Consider the following 8,060-nt stretch of genomic DNA (forward strand, 5'->3'; position numbering starts at 1 on the left):
AGGCTGGGCCACGGGAGGATCAGAGGGATGCGGAAACGAGGTTTCATTTCGTCTGGAGAACCTGAGTTGGTTTCCCCTCAATTTGCACTTGATAATACCTGTTACCACAATTTCTGGAACCATGAAAACAGTTTTCTGTAGTTACACTTGCTAAATTTCGCTGGTCCAAGAGGGATGTGGAGAGGAATAAGCTTAGGGATAAGTAGATTTAGAGTTGCTGTTGTTGTTTAGAAGAGCCCTAAAAAAGCTCTGGGGGACAGGCTTTCAGCATCCTGAAGCTCCTCGCCGCTCCAGCAAAGATGCCTTTCTCACCTGCTCTAGCTTTTGTTAAGCATCAGGAAACGCTTAGCCAACTGGCACAGTTGATTGAAATGTGCCTAGCACCGCCCACAGGCAATCTCAGACTTGAGCCGCCGGGCCTAGCACATGCATACTGGGCAGTATGGCCCGACAAGTCTCTGCTTACACGCGGGAACGCCCGCTTCCGAGGGGCGCAGGCGCACTGTGTTTAGCGGCGTCGCTTAGCTACAACTCTTCCAGGCTGAAAGATTGGAAAACCGCGGAGCTTCCCAACTGGGATATTGTGGGGGAACTGCTTAGGCTTATCTGTAGCATTAGTATTGGGTTTCGGGGACAGTGAAGAGCCGAGGGAGAGGTGAGGTGTGTTTGAAGCCCATGGGCTCTGTGATGAAGATTTTTGGCTTCCGGAATAAGAAAGGCGAGTCGCCCTTAGGCTCCTCCATCAGTCTGGGGAGAGATGGCGGCCGTAGAATCCACTTCCAGCCCGGGTATCGCATCCAAGACAAGGACCTCAGAAAGATCCACAAAGCTGCCATTGTAGGGAACGTAGCCAAAGTGCAGCAAATTCTGTTGCTGGGAAAGAATGGCCTGAACGACAGGGACAAGATGAACAGGTAAGTGGGGTGGAAGGGCCTGGCAGAGGTCCCTCCTTTGAGTTTCCTCTCCAAGGCTCGCGGACACCTTCCTGGGATCCAGCGCCCTTTAGACTTTATAGGCAGCAAAAAGCCTTAGCTCATTTTGGACCCACTTATAATTTCCATTATACAGCACTTTACTGATAAGTTTTGAAGTCATTTAACTGAATGTCGGTAACACATTTTGGCTCCTTCTGCCCACTTTGAAAGGTACCACGTCAGAGCTGAGTTAAATTAGCTAGTTCATTTGAGAATTTAGGTTTAAAATAAAACTAAGGCGCTAGCATTTATATTTTATGATATTTCTTGAGAAATTTTTACTTTCTCTGCAGTGATTAAAATAGTTGTGAATTGAAGGTGTCAGAATTAGATGAAGAGTTATGGACAGTTACTTGCTCCTTTCTTGGAAAAAAAAAAAACTAAACTAAAACTAAAAATTATCTGCCTTAAAAAAAAAAAAAAGTTCAGTTGCGCTGGATCTTTGTTGCCATGAGGGCTCTTCTCTAGCAATGGCAAGCAAGGGCTCCTCTTTGCTGTCGTGCACAGGCTTCTTATTGCAGTAGCTTCCCTCGTGGCAGAGCACAGGCTCTGAGCACATGGGCTTCAGTAGTTGTGGGTTGTGGGCTTACTAGTTTTGGCACACGGACCTAGGTGATCTGCAGCTTGTGGAATCTTCCTGGACCAGGGATTGAACCAATGTCCCTGCTTTGGCAGATGGATTCCTATCCACTGTGCCACCAGGGAAGTCCTCTCTGCTTTTTCTGTGTGAAGGTGAGTATCCTGCTTTCTCTCCTATGCAGGGTAAATAAATCATGTTACGACACAGTCTGTTTTTCCTAAGGTGATGGGTCTTCCATCTTAGACGGGGTCAGAGGAGCTTGTTTGGGTCACCTTTTTATTCCAGTTAGACTCTTGCTAATGGGAACATGTGAACCCTTCATTTGTTCTGAGACCATTATGAATGGCCCTGGACGGCGCACATTACACAGTTTCCCTATATCACGTGCCGTGTCTTAGATGGCGATGAATTCCGGGGGCACACTGATGAATTCTCATCATTTCCACTGTTGCTGCTGCTCTTCCCTAAGTCCCCAGTCAGCTCAAACAATGTGTTTACATCGTGGTCGTGAAGGGTGCATCTCCTCCTTCTCATTCTCTTGCAGCATCGCATGAATCTGGGACTCTAGGGTCAGTCTGGAGGTTAAGAAATGGAACCAGAGGAAAATCTGATGTAGGGAAACTTTTTGCGATACATACCCAGGACAACCTGCAACTCCGACCTCAGCAGCCAAATCCTCCATTCTCTAATTCCATCCTTAGACATCCCACCCCTCCCGCCTCCACCCACTGCACTTCCCCCACCCCCACCCTGCCCCTTGCTTCAGTCAGTGGAAACATAAGCTTACTTTCAAAAGTTGCCAGGAAATCAGCAGCACTCCTAAGTGTTCAGCATCTCTCTGGTTCAGTATTATGGTGTTAATGGGGCCTCTGGGGATGTCTTTGGCAAGTTAGAGCATCCATCCCCTTATCTGGCAGGGTTCTCTCCACGCCAGCCAAGAACATTTTCCTTTCCTTTTTTCTTCCCTGCTGGGTGAGTGTAACAATCAAAACAAAAGTTGGCTATTTTCTTCTCTCAGCAAGTCCTATCCCTCGGGACTGCGACCCAGACTGACCCACACATATATCAATCCGACCTAGAGTGTCATGGGACTGACATAAAATCTGTGGAAGACCTCCTGTCATCTTTCTTTTTTCCCTTTTTAGAGTTGGGAAGGATGGTGAGGGAGGCGCCATCCACATCAGGCAATCAGGATTGGCTGTACCATTTTCAGAGGTGTGACCCCAGGCAGAACCCTTAATTTCCCAAAACTTCAGTTTTCTCCTTCCCTGATAGCTCAGTTGGCAAAAAATCTGCCTACAATGCAGGAGACTCCAGTTTGATTCCTGGGCCAGGAAGATCTGCTGGAGAAGGGATAGGCTACCCACTCCAGTATTCTTGGGCTTCCCTTGTGGCTCAACTAGTAAAGAATCCCCCTGCAGTGCAAGAGACCTGGGTTCGATCCTGGGTTGGCAAATCCCCTGGAGAAGGGAAAGACTATCCTCTCCAGTATCCTGGCCTGGAGAATGCCATGAACTGTATAGTCCATGGGGTCACAAAGAGTCGGACACCACTGAGCGACTTTCACTTTCAAAACATACAAACTGTCTCAGGTTGTCCTAAGGACCCAATTAGATCATAGGTTTGAAAGCACTTTGTCAGTTGTAAAGAGTGATGGAGGGGTTTATGACTATAAATCAATAGTTAGAAAGTATGGCTTTAAAACTTAAAGATGATGCAACTTTTAAAAAGCTTCTGGTGTCTCCCCAGGGCAGTGGCAGTGAGGGCAATGGTGCCAGGGTAGGTGGTGGAGAGGGGAACAGATGATGGGGACGCTCTCATGTGTGTTGTAATTCATTCAACAGATTTTACTGGGTTCTGGTCACAGAGCACTTAAAAATTCATGTACTGAGTTATAAACCATGTTCATGTGGATTCCCAAATCTGAAAGTATAAAATGGTAGTCGGTAGAGTCTTTTTCTCCCACCTCTGACACCCATCCACCCAGTTCCCTCCTACCGTCCAAACGAATAACCACTGTTAATAGTTTTTTTGTAAGCTTCCAATGAGTATTCTCCCCCAACAAAAAATCCAGTCAAGATTCACTGTCTTCTTTAAGGGCATGGCAGCCCACACCTATATTCCTGCCTGGAGAATCCCATGGACAGAGGAGCCTGGCAGGCTTCAGTCCATGGGGTCACAAAGAGTCAGACACGACTGTGTGACTAACACACACTTTGGGTTCCAATGGCACTGCAATGTGCACACGTGGTTGTGCCCTGCTTTGTTCACAAGTGGGTACATGTAAGTAGACATGTCAGTTGCTATATCTAGATGTGTAAGTTGGTGTAAACAGCTGCGTCGTATTCCATTGTACTAATGCCTTCCTGTGTATTTAATCAAGTCCCCTGTGGATAGGTAGTTACACTGTTTCCAGTCCATGGATATTACATGGAGTGTGGACATGTATGACATTATATCAGTACACACCTCATTTTGTAGAATTGTTGAGTCCAGTCTTTAGCAAGTGACTGTTGAGTGATTGCCATGAGGCAGCTGTTATGTTAGACACCAGAGTTTCAATGTTGAGAAAAAAATTTAGAATATAATAATAATATATTTATAAAAATACAAATTTTAGAGTATAATTATTGTTAATAGTTTATCTAAAAGCTCATATCACATTTAGATTTTTGCCTGGAGAATCCCATGGACGGGGGAGCCTGGTGGGCTGCCGTCTATGGGGTCGCACAGAGTCGGACATGACTGAAGTGACTTAGCAGCAGCAGCAGAGGCACTTTCTTGTTGACAAGCTTGTGACAGATATAACAATATAGCAATTTTTAACTTATAATAAACCTAGGCACTATGAAAATTTTGTGCTTAATGTTAATGACTATTAGATATGTCTATAGTAGAGTAGTGGAAAAAAAACTAGATATTTAATACTGACTATTTCCTAGTTCACATGAATCTGAAATTCACTTAGGTCAATGTTTTCTTGTATTTCCAACTGTTTGATTTGTAAGGGCTTCCTTTTCTTGAGACCATTTAAATAGGAACTCAGAACTTGAGCAATATTATCAAAACAGAAGACTCACACTGAGACATACATAAATCCAGACAGACAGACAAGGGATCTTATAGTTTTCCACCTGAGATTTAAAATATTTCTTTGAGCCCCTTTTTTTTGGTGGCGGGGGAGGCAGGTGGCGGCAAGAATACTGGAGTGGGTTGCATTCCCTTCTCCAGGAGATCTTCCCGACCCAGGGATTAAACCCAGGTCTCCTGCATTGTAGGCAGACGCTTTACTGTCTGAGCCACCAGGGAAATTGTTGAATTCTGTGGCAAGGATTAACTTCAAGCCTTGCCCTAGGCAGGTCTTTGTAACAAGCTAATTGTTTTTAATTGCATATGGAAAAAAAAACAGCTTTTCGGTTTCCAAGAAAAAAAGAAGTTTCCTTGTAACCAATTTTGTCTGGCTCTATAGAATATCATGGCCGTCCTAGGTCAGGTCATCTTTCCTTTCTGTAGTCATAGTTTTATCCCTGAATCATAGACAGATCAGCTGATAAAAAGCTTGGATTGTCTCTGCGGGGTGGACTCGCTTGTCCTTGTGTTTCACCTGGCGGCAGTAGCGAGGCCCGCGGGCCTCTCCTGGAAGCGGGCGTGGGGACGGGGCGCACCAGGAGCGCGCGGCGGGGGGCGGGCAGGGGACGCACCAGGAGCGCGTCAGAGGCGGGGCGTCCCAGCTGTGCTCTCAGGGGTCCCTATTGCGGCTGGGAACGCCCATTTCGTGCGCTCCTGGGTCTCCATCGATTGGCATCCAGTGAGCAGAGCGGAGGGGTGCGGGCTTCAGGTAAGGGAACTGGGACTGGGTGGAGCAGGGAACCACGTTTTCCGCCCTCTCTGTTGGCACAGTCTCGGAGCCCCCTAACGTGGCGGTCGCGGAAAGGCCTCGCCTTTGGGGTCAAGGCCTTGACCGCTTTACCCTTTCGCATAAAGCTCAGACCTGGGCAAGGTTTTCCCAAGCAGCCTAGTGCCTGCTGGAAGTCCAAGGGATTTATCCTGCCTGGTGGTTTCACCTGCGGGGACTTCATAACCCTTACTCTGGCCGGCTGGCCCAGCCCTGCTTCTGGCACTGTGCAGCCCAGCAGGCCCTTGACCACCATGAGTTGCACCGTAGAAACTTAGTAGGGTGCATGGATTTAAACACCTGGTGGCCACCCAGGCAGAAAAGAAGGGATGAGGGCACCTTGCTGCCCTTTCATGGTGGAATCTGTGGCTGTCCTGCTGAGAGGGGGCCTTTCCATGGGGACCCTGTGCAGTAAGTTTGGTGTTTAGGAACTGAATAGTTAGAACGTGTAAAAATTTTAAATTATGTGGTGCTTTAATTAAAAAAAAAAAAATAAACAAGCTCCAAGTTTTTTTGCAAATTGAGGTCTAAAAATTGAAGGCCCATTTTCCTTCCGCTGTGGCATTCTATGAAGAAATGTACATTTTTTTAAAGAAAAGAGTCAGAAAAGTGAGGGAAACAGAAAGCCCAGAGGTGCCCCTGTAGTTTGGTGAAGGCCTTATGAGGTCACTTGTAAATGCTGCTGGCTGTCGGGAGGCAGTCTCTTCCTGTGGCTGATGGGCACGGAGCTCTCCAGGCTTGTCCTTTGTATGGATGTTCTTGTTGGTGGAAATCCAGCTTGGAGCCATCTCCTGATGTGTAAGAATTTCCCAGACTAGACCCCTAGGCAAATCCTGCAGGGCCAGGGGCTCCTTCCTTCATTGTGTCTGTCTGTTTGACTGAAAACCAGCAAAGACATATTTTTCTTTCAATCTGGTCTCATCCAGGCCTTGGAGTAATATGTCCCCTCCCCCTCAATAGGCTTGGGTTCCAGGGATGAATTACAGTCAGTTGTCCATGATTTTGCCAATTAGGAAACTGAGAGCCACAGACAGTGGAGGACTGTCCAAGGCAGGATGGAATATCCTTCCAGGAACCCTGGCTCCTGGGTTTTTAATGAGCTTCCCACCCAGCATGGTCATTAATTGGCAAGTGTTGACATTGAGAATAAACTATTTGTGGAAATGTAAAAGGCTTTTTTAAAGAATGTGCCTACCAGCTGTGCATCTTATGGAGTATTTTTATTGTGCTCCCCAACCCTGGGAAAGTGCTGGGCACAGGGCAGATGCTTCATCATTCTTATTGAATAAGTTCAATTCCACATAATTATATCCATAGCATCAGCAAAACTGTGAGGTGTATTAGAACAGTGATTGTCACAGTTGGTACTTCACAGATCAGTAACGAAAGAAAACATTTTATTAGGAAGACTGTAAGAGAATTGCTAAGTTTTAAGTTTATCTCACAAGAATATTTTTAAAAATGAAACAAATCTCTTCCTTCATCATCAAGGCTATCGGAAGTCTGCTGAGGACCCCACACAAGGGAGGTTCTACCTCTTGGGACACCCCTGCTTCAGCATCTCCCTAAGCCAGCAACCTGGGACAGTCGAGTACACTTGACGTTCTTTCCTTGACCTCGGGAGTTGTTTTGGAAGACAAGTTTTTGACAGACGGGTGGGGAAGGTTGGGGATGTTTCCAGTGCAGTCCATTTATTGTGCCTCTATTTCTATTTCTGTTCCCTGGTGAACTGGTGGCTCTGTTGGTAAAGAGTCTGCCTGCAGTGCGGAAGACCCGGGTTCAGTCCCTGGGTGGGGAAGATCTCCTGGAGAAGGAAATGACAGCCCACTCCAGTATTCTTGCCTGAAGAATCAAAGGACTGAGGAGCCTGGTGGGCTACAGAGGGTTGGACACAGCTGAGTGACCGAACACTTATTTATAGTATGATTTCATCAGCTCCACCTCAGATCCTCAGGCATTAGATCCTCGAGGTTGGGGGCCCCTGCTTTAGCTCCCTCTTTCATCTTCTACACAGCTCCAGCCTGCTTCCTCCCCTCTTCCACCTGCAGAACTACCTGCCGGGCTTCTCTGAGTGTGACTGAGTCTCCTTCCCTCACTTCCTTTCCCCTGAGTCCCTTCTCCTAACTGGGTTTCCCTCATCTCCGTTTAGGCCCTTTTGCCCCCGGTGGTGCTAGCGGTAAGGAACCTCTCTGCTGGTGCAGGAATCCGATCCCTGGCTTGGGAAGATCCCCTGGAGGAGGGCACGGCAACCCACTCCAGTGTTCTTGCCTGGAAAATTCCCATGGACAGAGGAGCCTGGCAGGCTCTGACAGACGTGACTGAAGCGACTTAATACAGCACACCAGAGGACCTTAGAACTGCAGACTCACGTGATTGTTCTGGCTCCTTGGAGTCCCTTGTCATTCCACGAGTATGTTAGGGTCAGCTTGTGTATTGGTTCCTGAAGGCCCCGAGAGGACAACAGGCAGGAAGGCCGGGGTCTCCAGACAGAGGGAATAGGCTGCAAGTGTCAGACGCTTTTTCTCTCTCTCTTAAGCAGCCGGAGGAAGCAAACTAGTGTTATATTCTTTCCTCTTCTCGAAACAAATTTCAAAGGAGGTTTTGCTGAAAA

The sequence above is a fragment of the Budorcas taxicolor genome, chromosome 14 (genome assembly GCF_023091745.1).
Source record: "Budorcas taxicolor isolate Tak-1 chromosome 14, Takin1.1, whole genome shotgun sequence".
Classification (NCBI taxonomy): Eukaryota; Metazoa; Chordata; class Mammalia; order Artiodactyla; family Bovidae; genus Budorcas; species Budorcas taxicolor.